Below are 16,564 nucleotides of genomic sequence, written 5' to 3'. Positions count from 1 at the left end.
CTGTTTTTGTGGAGGAGCCAGGTTATTACCTTCTTCCAGGACTTGGGCATGCAGCCAAAACTTGCTTCAGCTAGCCAGATACATCAGCTCAAGGCAGTCTGGGTCCCACTTCCCTGCAGGCTGGACTCTGTGCCATCTTGGTCTGAAGCTGTAGTCCACGTCTCACTCTGGCCTCCACCAGGAGCTTAGCCTCAAGCCCCTCTGCTGAGGGGAGTGGCAGAAGGGTTCCCGATGCAGTCATCACCCAGTGCCCTACAGGCCTGCTGCCTCTCAGTTGAGGACACCATTGTAGTAGGAAGTCTCTCCTGCAGGCACTGTATACAACACCCTGGGCCCAGTCAGATCTCACTGCATTGGGGCAGAGTGAGGCTCCAGGATCCAGAAGTAGACCAACAACAGCAGTCCAGCAAGCCAGAGCCGTGGTCTGTAACTGTGTGGCTCCAGTTACTGGTGCAGACTGTGGACCTTGCAAGAGCTGGTATTAGGGATACTATGTGCTCATGCTAGTCTAGATCAGCATGCTCTATGCACTAAGAAGCCACAGCCTGGGGAAACAGAAGGAAATCTCTTGGTCAAGGATACCATGAACTGGTCCGGTGGAAAAAGGAAAAAAAAGTTGTTTCTTGGAAAGCACTAGTAGCAGTACCTTCTTATTTCATCTTTTGAGAAGATATTATTGTAAGCCTTACTTTTGCCACTCTTGGCCATTTTCAAATCCTATGCCACACTACAGACATGTGGCTGAAGCACGAGATGTCTAATAGACTGTCTCTATCAAACCACCAAGCAAGTATTACGGGTGTGACCATCAGTTGATGTACTCATTTCTTCCTGTCCTTTGCTGGCCAACAAAGCCAGAGCAAATGGAGCAAAGGCAACATGACAACATGATCAAACAGATCATCCCAATGCAGATCATCAGCCCTTTGGCATGGAAAAGTTAGTAGCAGGAACTGATCTAACCAGATGCTTCTATTATAGCCAACATCTCTCTATGCATGCGTCAGGTTCCGTGCAACAGTCCCCCTCCCCCTGCCCACATTTAAAAAAGCTAAAAACCAAAACACCCTACTAGCAGCTATGTCAGCACAGACCGTAAGCCAAGGTCAAAAGGAAACACGACAGCCACAGGCAGCAGCAGCGTTCCATGATGGTATAGAAGAGACAGTTCTGGAAGGGAGGATTTTGCATCTTGCACAGGAAGGGGAAAACCCCACCTAACTGACACCTTTGCAATCCAAACAAGAACTGCTTTGGTTCAGTTGCAAAAAGTTCCAGAGAAACCAAGCAGTGTGAATAAGAAGGGGTCACAGCCTTTGTGATGGTACTGGAACAAGCCACCTCAAAACACAGGGCAGACTGAAGGGAAAGTTGGAGAACTTCCCAGATTCTAAGTCAGCTGCTGCCAGTGCGTGCTACCTCCCTCCCAAGTTCCCCCACTGGTTTAAGCGAGGGTCTCTATTGCGCTCTTGTGGGGTGTTGGACACGTGCTGGAGCAAGCACGTGTTCTCTTGCTTCTGGTATGTGACAATAGGGCATCAGGCTGAAGATGCGTCACCTGCTGCTTCTCTCAACTGGGCAATGATAGTTATGGGAACTGTGACTGTACCTTGAGTCTTTGTCCAAGCCTGCAAAAGAAGCCCTGATAGCAGAAGGGCTGTTGTCAGGCTGTGAAGAGATGAGGCAAGTCCCAAGGTTTGGGGGAAAACAGGAGGCTGGCCCACTGCTGGGGAGAAGAGCAGTGCCATGGGACTCTGGTCCGCTGCTAAAGGCAGCTGGGCTGGCTCTCCATCTTCCACTGCCTTAGTCGAGCAACAGCTGACAGGTCTTTGGTATATCTGCTCACAGAGGCTTCAAACTTCCTGCAGGCTTCAGACTTCCCACATCTCTTCATCCAGGTCACCAGCTTGGAAAGCCTCTTTTGGGCCTCACACTTCAGAACTTCTGCTTGGTGTCAGGCCTGAGGCTCTGGAGAGAAAGAGACACAAGGGTGTAAGTGGCATCAAGACAATAGTTAAATGCTTACAAATGCAAAAGATGAAGGACCTATATGCCTATAAAGCTGAACGAGCCACAAGTTTTATTGCCCACAATTACTGCGATTCCCTTCACTGGTGATGGATAGAAGCTGTCAAGTCTGTTCTGTACCCAAGACCCAAAGCATCCCAACCAGGAGAACCATGAGCAAGCTTGGCGCACCAGAACAAGACATATGCAAAGTTGTGCTGTTGATCTGAAGTTCCCCCAAACACAGGGTTTCTGACTTGGGCTCATCTAGGTACCATTATAGGTGTGCATGCACACATACACATTACTGTAAATACCATTATATTCTCTTCCTTCAATGAGCACGCGCACACACACACAGAGTCACGCCCCTGCCCCCACCCCAGCAAAAAGAGAAACTTAGCATCCTTTGTTTATAAGGAAGGCAATACATGAGTGGACTGGGATGGAGGCTGTTCCAGGACAGTCCTAACCTGCAATACTATACAGCACAAAGCTGTGGAAGTGTGATGCTGGTCTCAAGCTCCTGAACTCATCTGGGGAGCCCTTAGTGCAGTGATTCTCTACCAGGATGCTATAGCATGGCAGAGTGCCTTGAGATCCTCTCACAGCTGCCACAGGGGACCTCACAAGGTTGCACTGTGAAGCATGCAAACATGCGTCTCAGGAGATAAATAGGCACCACAGATTGCAAATAGGACAGCATCAAAAACATCCTGACCTCTTACCATCTTCCCTACTTCTTTTCAAGTAGGGAAAAACAATGAAGCGGGCTCTCTTGCCAAGAGTATAAAAACAAAAGCAGAAGAAAGAGAGCTGAGACATTTACTGAGGGATGCCTCGTGTCTGACAAGGCCAAGAGCCACTGCTGCCCCCGAGATGCTAGAGCTGCTACAAATTTTGAAGGCCCCAAGGTCTCAATATATGATCCACACAATCTCAGGAGAAGTGGTGAAGCCTGTTGGATCACCATCAAGTCCTTCGACTCCACTGCATTCAAATATTGGCCGCTTCCTACACAGGGAACCAGCAGGCTCACTCGGAGGTAGGGCTGATTCTACTGACCGGGCTACAGAAGAGTTGCTCCATCCATGCGTCTGCCCCATTCTCCGAGATTGGGGACCAGGGATGAGAACGTGTTGGTTGAAATTTTAGCAGGCTGCATACAAACCCTATAATACATGCATACAGGGCCAGCCACCTTCATAGGGTGTGGAGACAGTGTAAAAGAAGAGGAATTCAAGGTAGGTATTTCAGGGCAGCTCATGTCATACACTTGTGATTTGAAGAGAGCAGCTGGGTACTTGGTATCACTGGACTCCATGGGCAGTTACCTTGTCTGGTGCATTGCTCTATCAGCACAATGAATATTTTTTCCCCCACCAGTGATGAAGGAAATAAAAGCCTTACTACTATGCTAGGGGTCTTGAGATACGTTATTCAGTTTGTCATCCTAGCAAAAACAGGAAAAGACATCCAGGCCCTGACTGCTCACTGCTTCTTCCAGTGGTGTGGAGCACATGATGCCCGTCAGGCAGAGATATACCTGCCCGAGCCCACAGCCTGATATGCTCCCAGCATTCACACTCATCCACCCCCCACCCCAACCCTCTGCAAGGCCCTGAAGTGCTTCTCCCTGCCCTTCCTATGCTGCCCCTGCCACCTCAAGAGCTCCTTGGCCTCCCTCTCCCACCCATCAATCTCCTCACACCCCTCCAAGTCCTACCCTGCCTCCTCCCTACCCTCTCAAGCCACAGTATCCTGCACAGATGCAACCCTTCATGCCCAGCCTGCCTGACTCCTCACTACCCAGCTCCAGCTCTCTGGGTCCTTTCAGGCACCTCCACATATTCAAACCTCACTGCTGTTCCTTGCAAACCCTGCTCCCCCCTCGCCCACAAACCTTTTTCCATTTTCTCAGAACCCAGCTTCCCCCCCAAAACCCAGCTGCCCCCACACCTCCCTGCACTGGCTAGGCTCCAACCCTACTCACCATGCACTCCCCACAAGGCCCACTGCCCCCTAAGGCCCCTTGCTTACAACTGCCCCCCCCTCCCCCACTTAGACACTTAAGGCCTCTCAGGTCCCTTCTCCTCAAAGCCCTCCAAATCCATTTCCCCAACCACCTTCACAGACCCTGACCACAAGGCATGTGGATACAGGGCACCAAAAGCTTCACCTTGCCCCACCCAACCCCCACCCCACCTTGCACCGTGCCATCTGGCCTCCACCCTCCACAGACCAAGACTAAGACACTGTCAGGGGAGAACTCGCTTCAGCTGCTGGCAGCATCCCGACCCCAGGAGACAGCCCTGCCCATCCACCTCTGCAGGGCTTTCTGCCACCCTGGTTGTGTCACTGCTTCAGGCTCCATCATGTGCTCCAGGACTAACCCAGGAAAGGGTCACTGCAGGAGCTCCCTTCACCTCACCTTGGCATCTCCCTCCACCTCCCCACTGCTGCACCACTACCCACTTCAGCCTGCTTCTAGCCCTGCCCCTCTCCCTAGTCCCAACTGTTCCCATTCACCACCAGGTGCCGGCTCCTAGAGAGCTGCACACCCTTACTGAACATGCTGGGGGGAGCAAGAAACAGTACCAGGAGTGGATGACCGACAAGGCAATCCCTAGAAGAGAAGCTACCACAAGTAGGTCTAGGTCAAGGGCCATTAACACCTGTGGAGAGGAGGGATTAGGAGGCATCAGGCAGCTACTGAGCCACTAAGTTAAATCAACCCCCTCAGCTCCACCCAGGTGAAAAAGCAGCTCTCCAGGCTGTTTAGGTGGAGCTATGCTAGTTTAAGGACAGCAAGACAAGGTTCTTTGTATCACATTTACCCATCCTTTATTAGACAAGCCAACAGTTGGAAAAAAAGTTCTTCTTTGCAAGCTTCAGGGTATAAAACACCCTTAGTCAGGCTGAGGGAGCTCTCCCAGCTGGGTAATATGTGCAATGGCATTCTCTTGCAGTAGTTCTGCACAGGCATCATCACTGCAACCTTTGAGAAGATTACTATTGAATTTTACCAATTACACAAGACCAGCCTGCCCTAGCTGCACTGCTTGACAGATAGCAAGGGCTTGGGGGAGGAATAAGTTTCAGCACTGAAGACAACAGACCTGACAATCTATCAGAGTAGCACATTGCTTACAAAGAGACCACTTCCTTAGCAGGTTGCCTGTACTGAAGGTGGAGTTACTGTGAGGACACAAAAAAAACAAAACCCTTCAGTCCTGAGAAATGGCTAAATTGACAGCCACCAAATTGTATTTCCAGGAGTCTGGCTCCCGAGGGGCTCATAGTAGCTAAACTATATCATGCTTTCATACTTGCCTTGAAAACCTGTGTTTACTTTACGAGTTGGCTCACTTCTCAGACGGGCCCCGATTGAGGTTCTGGACATCTCTGCTCAGGGCCATCATTCAAGTAGGACTGACAACCAATGTTCCCAAACCCTTAGAGGCAGGCAAGATGGTTACCATTCCCTTGCGGGAAGCTTAGCTCAAGGAAAGGCCACCACGCTGAAGAACAAGGAAGAACTGGCAAGCATTATCGTGAGCCAAGAGACCAATGTTAAAAGCATCACTGCACACCAATGAAGATGGTTTTCTTGGCAAATGTAGCTAGGATACCAGGTGCTGGCAGAACTTGTGTCCCAACTACTGTTAATTATGAAGGGAAGACCAACCTGTTTTCAGAGGGTCATAGATGCACACATCTTCTCCATTATCCATGAAAACCTGGTTGCTTTTGTAGTACTGACCACTCCAAAACATGGAAAGAAGTCAGCTCCCACAAGCATCCTTGAGAGGGGCTTAACGAATCAAGCAATTCCAAAACACCTTTATTTGCCGTCTGGTTTCGAAGCTTCTAAAAGGTGTCCCAGCTATTTTTTTTCTTCATCTGGGTTTACTGCAGAAAAATAGGGTTCTTCTTGGGTGTTGTTTCTTCAAACAGAGCTGATACAGTCAGTCACACAGGTCTACAGAAATATGTATCATGGGATTAATGATAAGACTGGGAGGTTCAGCACCATGCTTCCAACATGCCCAATTCGATACGGAGGATTACAGGCAAGCCAATGTCATTAAGAAAGATCATTTCACTGCCTTACTGAAACACTGGCTTGAAGCCCCATTCCTTCTTAAGAGACGGCATGTTGTTTCAGCAAAGGTTTCAAAACAGAGATTGTATCCTATTCATAATCTAGAGGGACCAGTTTGACCCAAGTGGCATTTGAAGGAATTACTTGAAAGGCTGCCAGAAAGGAGGAGGGAAAAGCACCTTCTCTCTCACTCACTGCAGAGAGAAGGATGTAAGAATCAATGGCTTTAAGTTGCAAAGTAAGTTTAGGGTGGATATCTGGGAGAAAGCCACCGTGAGAAGCCAGCCAGTGGAACAGCCTGCCTAGGGAAGCTGTGGACTCTTCATCCCTGGAGGCATTCAAGAAGAGGTGGGGCAGCCACTGGGCGGGGATAATCTAGGCATACATATGCCCATTTTCTACTCTGGGTATTTTCCATGCTTGTGTTTTACCTGTTGCTCCCATCCCCATCTTCCACACCTCTTTTTTCTGCTGTGTATATCAGGGTGTTTCTAAGCCTCCCCAGAGGCATTGGGGGTTGGCTAAGCCAAGACTGGGGACTTCACCTGGAGTGTGCCAGTTCTCCTGCTAGGAGCAAAGCTGGAGGCTCCTGGATAAAGGCCTTTACCCCTCTACTCAGGGTCAGACACATGGGTCTCTAGGAAAGACTTTTACCCCAGGGTTAGATTGGTGTGGGCTGTGGGGCAGAGGGGTTGCCGCCTTCCTCTGTGTTGCAGGGCACAACCCTCTGGTCAGGATCTCTCCAGCCTGTATTGACACCACCTTCTAGGGGCAAGACATGGGCAGCCATGGCTCCCCTGCTTTACCTGCAGCAGGTCAGTGCATTAGGTCTGTGTTGAGGGTAGTCTCGTGTAGAGATTAGATTATGGCTCAAAGGGATGGTCAGGGTAGGGATGTTCCAGCCACAAGCAGCAGGTTAGACTAGATGATCTCTGGAGTAACCTTCCAGCCCTTCACAAGTCTTCTCTCCAGTCAGACAAGACCAAGGAGGCTGTTGGCTTAGGGAAAGAAACTAACATAATCAGCCAGCAACCTTATACCATGGAAGCGTCTCAACATGCCTCTCTCACTAGTCATTAGAAGATGGTTTCACCGTATTTTGATAGTCTTGTCCCTCGGCTGGTTCCTAACAAGACTAATGGAATTTCCAGTAGGGTCAAGAGATCACTACTGGATCTCAAGGCATCTCATCCATGTATAGATCCTTGCACTTGCCTCAAATTGTGTAGGCATAGACTGAAGAGGTACCCATGTTTGCCTATGGTTATAACCTCCTTTGGTAAGCCCTCTTAGCGGGGGACTGTTCCGTTACAAGCACTACACATCTTAGTCGAGTTGGCAGGACAGGTCACTTCCCATGAATTGAGTCATATGTCTGGTATAATGACTTCATCCATCATTACCAAATGAAGGGGGAGGAAGACTTGCTACCTGGAAGCATGCACCAGCTGATATTATCACCATGGGTGCCCTATAGCAACTTGAACCTTCACCTCAACAACTCACCCCTCCACATCATAACCTAGCTTGGTCTTACCATGCAGCCATACAGAAACAGTCACTGTCCTCCAAGCAGATCCACTGCAAGTTCCCGTTCCTCTTTGGATGCTCCAAGATCTTTCCTCTGTCTATGCCCTGGCAACTAAACACAGGAGAGAGAAGCTCAGAGAATATATAAGTCCTGGCCTTATACTCAAAACCCCCACCCTTGATTTGACCATATTAGAAACCGTCTGGAAGAAAAAAAAAAAAAAAAAAAATGGCCCAACTGACATGAAAGAAAGGAGGGAAGCAGCAGCACAGGATGAAGGTGAAATGTCCATCCTCTTCTAAGTGGTCACAGTCTGCAGAGAAGAGAGCTATAAAAATCTCCAGGTGTTTGGTGGAGTATCCATCCAGATGCTGATCTCAGGATGGTTGGGTTAATTCTCTTCTTGCTCAACTGTAGTGAGAGCATTCCCTGCCCTGGTTTAAGCTACGGGAACAACATTGACACTGAAGTAACACACACCACCTGAGAAGCTAGAAGAGAAACTGGGTTCGCTCTTGTAAAAGGCATTAATGGTCAGAGGTGTACGATAAGGATGTATTAGCTTTGCCTCACAAGCAGCACCAGGTTTTCTGCTGTCCTTCATCCTCTACAAGCTGATACTACAACTCACCCCCATGTGCAGAAGCTTGGAGCTCTAACCCCCTCCCCACCCCCACCCCAGGATCATATAGACTGGAGGGATGCAATAGCTGAGAAAAGGCAGAACCGCCTCACATCTTTTGGCAACACCCATTTTAAACCCTGCCAAACAGGAAGCTACTTAGTTGACCATCAGGCCATTGCCTTTTGCAGGGAGGTGCCATCTGCACTATCCCAAGCCTTGGTAAGGTGGCACACCTGGGGACACGGGACAAAATTAACCCCCAGTAAAGAGAAGATGCTACCAGAAGACAGTAGCTCACTCTGCAGGAACCCTGCTGATAAGTAGAGAGAGGATGCGTCACTGCTGTGTACTTCTGGGTGGCAGAGTTGTGCTCCCCTGGCAGCCAGCCAGGGCTACTCATTCCAAGATCTCCACTAGCTCCACAGCTAGCTCCGCTGGGGAAGAGAAGTCAATTTCAAGGGACTGTTACAACCCAGCCCTGCCCAGGCAGACTACCTCCATATACAACCCTCACTCAACTGTTTCTTGCCCATGACAAGTCAACTTGACTTGTTCAACTCGCTGCAGGTTTCCTCCCTGCCATGCAAAGATGGTTGAAGAAGCATTTCTAATGAACTTCTTCCAGACTACGGAGATCACATATATCCCCTCAAGCTTTGCTCTTCCTCTCTCTGCTTGATGCAGAGCTCCTGCCTAGAACATTGCCTCCGCCAACTCCCGGCAGCCTAGTCAGCCACAGCAGCAGACAGCCCAGAGTTCGAAGGGCTGGCAAAGAATGCTCAGGAGAAATCCTGGCAAATACAAGGATTTGCAGATGTGAGGTTGTAAGGTAAGCCACACCCAATACTTCTTCAGCTACTGCTGAGAAGATAACTATATGCAAGTCTAGGCAGGCTTTGCTGGAGCAGCCAGAAAGACTGTGGAGAGCCTCAGTGTCTTGTCCCAAGTTTGGTTAGGTCAGAATTGGACAGCCAAGCGTGGTGTGCACAGAACTAGGAAGAACAGAGATGACGAAACAGGCCAAGCAACTGGATTTCACAGAGCTTTGCTTTCTTTTCCAAGGCCGACAGATGATCTTGCATCCCAAAATGCATTTTAGCCCTGGCCTTTCAGGCCCCAATCCAGCCTTGCAAGTGTTCCTGACCACTTTTCCAGCACAGGCAAAAGATTCTGTGTCTCACCCTCATCTTCACATTGAACCCACATACCTACTTGTGCTACAATCTCTGGGGTAAGCAGAGTTCTGCAAGGTTGCATGAGCACAAGCAAGGACAACCCCAGGGGCTAACTAGTAGAGTGTTCATCATAGAGAAGAGTCCAGTTGTCCTCTATTGATACGAAACCAGATGCCTTTATGTCCCCTATTTTTCACTTGGAGAGAAATAGAGGATATAAAGGCATCCAGTTTTGTATCAATGGAAGACCGATTAGAGGACATCCTGGTTTTCTGCTAGGATGGCCACCCTACTTGCTACCCAGCTAACTAGCTTTACTCTCCCAGCTTCCACTAGCATAGAGCTCAAGCGAGTTCTGCTCCAAAGAGGGTGCCCCATCCCTTGTCTGGCATAGAGGCAGAGGTCAGCCATGCTGGTAGTTCACTGGTCAACAGTAGCCTGCTTAGCTACTACCAGAGATGGGTGCTACATAGGGCTTGGTACTGGTTAAAAACATTTCCCTCTTATTGTTAAGGAGGCATTTCAAGACTCAAAATGCCTCAGTGGATAGGAGTGGCCCTAACTCCAGGCAAGGGAAAGAGCCCTAAACAAATAAAACCAAAGCCAGAGAGAGCAGAAAACCAACAAGCAGCACCTTCCCTCCCACCCCCAAATATACAACCCTGGGTCAACTCAGGCTTTCATGCAAGCACCATGCTTAAGCAAATACAGAGGAAGAAAGAACTTGATTTATCATCAGTGGCAAACCACTTCATCTCCACACACCACATGACATCTTTTGCAGCCCTAGAAATACCTGCTACAGTAGCAGTACTAAAATGGCTGAGCAACCCCCACACCCATCAGTCCCAATTTTCACATTTTAGCCCCCAGTTGGGCAGCCCTAAACAAGAGGTTTCCAACCTGTAATGTGAAGCATGGCTAGTTACATCTGGGTACCATGCTTCATATTTCCTAAGTGTGGTGGTTCTAAGGTCTAGGGGCACAGGACAGTAAATAATACGAAAACACAGCTTTGTGGGCCACATCACCCTGCTTTGGTCCATTCTAGCTCACAGGCTCTCCAGTCACAAAGGTGGTCACAGAAGCATCTTAGTGATAGGACCTTATTACTTCACCTTAGGAGTACACTCAAGACTGCTTGGCATGACAGGGAGCAAGTGAGCTAGAGCCCTTACAGCATTAACTGCAGGGCAGTCATAGGCAGAAGACTTAGATTTGAGGGGCTGCTTGGACTGGAAGCTTTCATTCTACCCACTCCCTCAACTGCAGCAGCACCTGGGGAAAGACTACTGTGCCATCACAATCAACCATAAGAACAGGTACTGCTGGCCATGGACACAACAAAAAAGGCAGACAGTTTCCAATGCCATATGAACCACAAGCGTCTAGGTGTACAAGCCCGTTGACAGTGATCTAAATCTCCTGGAATAGTTCAGAAGATCACCAGGATCATGGGCTATTGCTTTGAGCCTGTTCTGCATTTAGGCCTACACCGAGCTTTGGCCCTCCAGACGCTCCACTGTGTGGAAATCCTAAGCCCCCATTTTCCCTTCTTTAAACCTGAATGGCATCTAGCAACTCCAGAAAGGGTTAGTATGCAGAGGAGTCTAGTACACCTTGCAGCCACAGGTCTCAACCCACCTTACAGGCTTAGGAATTAAGCTTCTCAAGATATATGCATATGTAGTAACATGAGGAGCAAATGGAAGTACAGAAAGTCCAAAGCCGACTACACTAAATATACACAGGCTTTCCGAATCAGCTGCGCAGAGCAAAGCATTTAGTTCAGCTCCTAGGGCTTACAAAACCAGAGTTACACTGGAGGAGCGCTCCAACTAGTTCTGAAGCCACCTCCACTAAACCGAGTTGAAAACTGCTCATTGATACCATCTAGACTGTTTTAGATACCTCCAATTGTCCCAGCCTCTTTGCAAGAAGCAAGTTTCAAGACTCTTGTCAAGTTAAAAATCATACAGTTCAACATTTAGCATGCTGTAACTACAGAAGAGCCCAGAAGTACTCCTCCTTTCAAGAGGAGAAGCATCGAGTTGCCACAACATACTTGGGCAGAAAAGTTAGTGACAGTGACTAGAGTGACCAAACACCACATGTACAACTATTACGGGAACAAGGGGCACTAGCATATTTTTCTAAATCAAGATAAATAAAATATTTGAGAGCACTACATACCTGCAGGTAAACACACAGTCCACACAGCTTTGAAAACATAGGAACTACAACTCCTGCAAACTGAGCTCGTCAAAACACAATCACATGTTTTTCCAAGCCCCTTAACACACCACCTATTCTGAGCCTCTCTCAGAAAAGAGAGGAACATAAAAACCCCAATCCCTCAAATTTAACAAGCAGAAACAGTACCCTTCTAGATGCAAAACAAACAACCACTTCCCCCGTATTAACTATAACAACAACCACAACCTTCCCCTTCATGCGCTCTCAGCTAGGCTCTTTCAACTGCGGGGGAGGGGGCGGGGTCCACCCCGTGGCCTGATCCTTTCCACCTGCACCTCATCAGCAACTAGGGCTGCCCGCACTTCTTAAGCTGCGTGATCTCTTTGGCGAATTGCACTAATACTTCTTGTTCCTTGTTTAAGGACCAAATCTGTGCTTAGTTTATTTCCTTTGTGAAGTTTCTGAGCTGCACTTATACATTAGGCATTATTTGTCCTCTTGTTCACTTCTGGCTAATGTCAAACACCTTGCAAATTAACTAATGACCTGCTGTAGTCTCATGGCATGATTTAGGTGAGCTGGTAATTGAAACACATTTTCTGACCACACAGTACAAGGGGCTAGGACCATCAGTCCACACTAGCAGAAGGAATAATCACATTCCCCCTATAGAAATAAGAAATTAGAAAAGCACAGCTCATCTGGTCCCCCTCTCTGCTACTGCTGGAGTGTCTCCCTTAGGCTAGTGCCTCATCACACCCAAGAACATTAGTTAGCAGTTCTTACAGCGGGCCATTGCAAGGCTGTGGTTATCTACCACAGCTGAACACAATTAACGTCAGGACTTTCACTGTAAATGTTCTGGACCAAAGCAATCAGCCTCCAAGTCTTTTCTACAAGAGGCTTCCACTCACTGGGGACCTGCCAGTTATGGCAACAAAGGCAATACCAGGAAGTCTTTCCTTGAGATGCCAGATATTTGTGCTGTAAGAAAGTGTCATATTGAATGAAATAGTTTGAATGTTTGTAAAGGTTGCCCATTAACCAGTTTCAGGAAGAAGATAAGATTTATCTCCTTATCTAAGTCATTGTTTTGGGACTACGTGCAAAAGGTCCAGACTTTGTTTAAAGTCTTAATTTAAATTTTATCTTCAGAAGCCTTTCATAAAGAGAGCAAATATCCTGAATTCCGAGAGATCAAACCCTAAGGCCTTTTGACCAGATTGGTAAGAAAAGGGCATTTGCAGTGATATGGAAGCTTCCCAAAGGTAATTTAAAATGCTCAACAAAGGCAAAAGAATCTGTTGAGTAAGATCCGAGCCCAAATTTGGGGGTAATGACAGGTTGAGTAGGAGGAGCCCACTGACGGCAGCTCACTCAATAAAAACGGTAACTTACTGTCCCAATTTGGAGGTGACTATACTTGTAGAACAACGAAGAAAGAATTGTAAGTATAGCCCGGGTCAGACCGATCACCTGAACTAACCTCTCCATGAACACGAATCTCTTAGTTCAAGCTGAAGCCGCGGAGCACCTGAAAGGGACTGAAGGAAGGGGACTTAGTCCTATCACTGCTGAGGCCAGCCTATTGAATTGTATTGCTGAGGCGAGCCCATTGAACTGTACTACTGAGGCCAACCCATTGAATCGTACTACTGAGGAATGAAACCATATTTTGGTATTTGGCTTCTCGGAATTCTAGGATTGTAAGTATATTATGAAAAATAATAGTATTGATTTAAATTTAACTTTTAGTTGTAATTGTAGTTGTTTTTGTAACACTAATTCTTATAGTATTGTTTGGGATGGAAGTGCATTCGGAGCATTGTTTCTGATATATGTAATTATTGTGTTTTAATGTTTGTGGTGTTTCTTAAAGCTAAGCAGTGTTATATACGTAGCAAAGAGTTTTAAAATAAAATTGTGTTATATAAATTAAGTGTGTAATCATTGTGAAATCGTGCAATCAGTTAACTACTCCCCCAGCCAGTGCATCAAAAGGAATCAGTAAATTGTGTGGGATTTTCTCTATTCCATAACCCACTAGAGACAGAAAGGAAGTGTTTTTAGATTTTCCAGTGAGAACATGGAGGTAGAAAAAGAAAAAAAGGTCTTTAGACCACTGAGACTGTATGCTTGTCTGCTCCTGTGCATGCAGCACCAGCAGAAACTGTTTTTAACAACTTTAATCTCATGAAATGGCCCAGCTGAGATAAACCTTCAACAACAGTGATCACTGAAACAGTTTAACCAGGTGTCTCACAGCAGAAACTCTGTAGCATGGACATTTGCTTGCTTAGTCTGATGGTTCATATAAATGGTTTATGAACACTTAGTTTATCAGCATGTCACAGACAGGAGCAGTATGTGTTCTGGGAATTTATGAGTACATTAGTTGAAAGTGTTTTAAGTAGTTACAAGTACCACAACTCATTACCTTTATTGATCTCAAATTGATTCTTTATTAAAACTTCTCTTAATAATTTCCTAATCCTCTGTAACTTAATTGTGGAAACTGTAATAGAAGCATTATGGCCCCAAGTGAATAAATCCAGTGAAGGGGTAATTTTTTCTGTTACCTGTAAAACAGAGGGCAGGAGTGAACAGGTGCTGGCAGAACTTGTGTCCCAACTACTGTTAACAAAGAAGGGAAGACCAACCTATTTTCAGAGACTTTCCTGAGGTTTTACTTACAACACACTTTCAGCATTGTCCACAGAAACTGATTGTAAAAATGACCTCTTTTTACCTGACTATGTGAGGGTCACTCTACTCATGTTTTCCATGCTTGACTCTGGTTATGTGCTAGAATGGCAACTAAATGTATTCCTGATCTGCACCCTCATTAGTATGCATGCTTCAGGAGGGGGCTTCTCACACCTTTTCTCACTGTTTGTGGCCTTGGGTTTACTGCTCGAGGTCTAAAACAGGCTACTGTAAAGGGCAGGTGGATCACGTTTTGTGTCCACTGGCCTTCTCTGCCAAATCAGTGACACCTGTAGGCACACACCAGTTGGTAACACAAAGTTAGACAAAGGTCACTGATGGGTCAGCCCTCCTCTAAGCAGTGCCAGGTCTGCAATGGGGTGACCCTTAGATTTAATAGAAAGCTGCTATGTACGTGGGAGAAAGAGGAGAGATCCCAGATAGGAGTCACTCACTTCCTGTGTGGTCTTTTTAAGTCAATAAAAATCCCTGTAGTGGGTCCAGGGCTACACCTGATACTTCCTGTTGCTAAATGAGCTGAAATTCTGTGCACTTGCAGATGAGGGTAATCAGCGCCTGAAAGGCCTGGGGCTCCACAGAGAGGCTGAAGAGAGCCAGTAGTGGAGTAGTGACAAGCCTTGGGGGTGGTGATGATGACCCATTGAGGATGGTCAGAGCAGCATTCCCCGGTAGCGCTCTCCACTGACTAGAGCAGCGCTGCCCTGTATCAGAGGGACAGCAACTCCAGCACTGGCCTCCCTAATCGGTACTTACTACTGAGCCTGGTGTAGGTGGTGGAGTCCCCAGAGCAGAGTGGCAATACCTGGAAGGAAGGATGAGTAAAGCATGTGGGGTGGCCCTCCCTACCCAGCACTGGGATCGATTCGGGAAAGATGTGGAGCTGATTCGGAGATTCAGCCATAAGGTATAGTGGGGAATCAATGAAATATCTATAACTTGGTTGTTCTTCAGCTGATTTGGATCAATCTTCCAGGGGTGGTAGCTGTGGCCAAGGGCATGAAGCCCACCAAGTTTCAAGGTGATAGGCACAAGGATTTCTGGGAAACTGCACCTTAAGCTGCTGACAAGCAACACTCATGACACAGGCGACACTGTGTGTGTGTGTTGAGACACGGGGGTGAAAACTGCAGGCCTGCTAGGTCCTGCTGCAGCTCTCAAGCTATGATGGCTTTTATTGTGTTTTTATGTTTTATGTTTATAATGAAAAAACTGAAATAAAAAATCTATCTTGGGATTTCGGGTTGAAAAACCCTTTGTCAGGCTGAGGAAGTGCACACAGTTGGTGTGTCTCCTGGCCCTGGATGGAAGGAATAGTAAAGAAGCCAGAGCCTGGCCTGGCATACAATGCAGACAAGAAAGCCAGTCAGTGGAAATGGAAATAGAGGCGTCGTGGGGGGAGGGACAGGCTGGGTGGGGGCAGGGGCAGAAATGGGATGTAGCAGCACCGGTGAAAGTGCAGAGGTAGCTGGGGAGTTGGATGGAGCAAAGACAACAATACCCAACTACCTGTGGGGGCACATTCCTCACCAGAAAAATACTCTGCCTCCGGTCTCTCAGGCCTGTACCTGAGAGGGAACAGATTACAAACCACTTTTCACAGCCGGGCCTATGAACTGAACTTCATCAGTCTCCTAGGTACAGAAACTCATGGGCTCAATATAGATTAGACAGGGGAATTCTGGCACGCCGCCTCCTGCCGGACATCCGACTCCCCAGGCACCTCTGCACTTCTACCTGGGCTGCTACATCCCACTTCCCCCTCTCTTTGATGCTGCTGGTGCTATTGGTGTTGAGCCAGTTAAGTTACTTTGACCTGTCATCATCTGCAGGGGAGGAGGAGACCTCACAGGGGCACACTGCCATGTTGTGCAGAGGCCGCAGCACCAGGAAGGGCACACCTGAATGAACACACACACACACACACACACTGTCCCGCAAGCACCCATGTCACATGTTTTGCCTGCCTGCGGCCAGAGGTGCAGGGCCCCAGTACCCAGACTCCCCCTGCACCTCTCTCTTTGACAGCTGGCAGGCACCAAGGCCTCAGAAGGCCCTAGCAGGCCTGCAGTTTTCAACCCCCTGTGCCTTAACACACACAGATGACATGAGTTTTGCTTTCAGGACTTTGAGGTGCAGTTTCCCAGAAACCCCTGTGCCTATCACCCTGAAACATGGCAGGCTTCATGCCCTCTGCAGCA

General features: G+C 47.7%; 1 long non-coding RNA gene across 2 annotated transcripts; it reads right to left on the bottom strand.

Moving 5' to 3' along the window:
* Positions 1 to 1,088: 1,088 nt before the first annotated feature.
* Positions 1,089 to 11,914, bottom strand: LOC132248505 (uncharacterized). 2 transcript variants are annotated; one of them, XR_009459704.1, is made up of 3 exons: positions 11,637 to 11,914; positions 7,650 to 7,754; positions 1,089 to 1,968 (listed from the first exon to the last, which is right to left on the bottom strand). It is a non-coding gene; the product is annotated as an uncharacterized LOC132248505 (long non-coding RNA). The 2 variants fall into 2 exon arrangements; XR_009459703.1 differs by lacking the exon at positions 1,089 to 1,968 and adding an exon at positions 4,939 to 5,989.
* Positions 11,915 to 16,564: the final 4,650 nt, after the last annotated feature.

Source organism: Alligator mississippiensis, chromosome 1 (genome assembly GCF_030867095.1).
Source record: "Alligator mississippiensis isolate rAllMis1 chromosome 1, rAllMis1, whole genome shotgun sequence".
Taxonomy (NCBI): Eukaryota; Metazoa; Chordata; order Crocodylia; family Alligatoridae; genus Alligator; species Alligator mississippiensis.
Note: the sequence above shows the minus strand (reverse complement) of the source record. Positions and strands in the feature narration are given on the sequence as shown.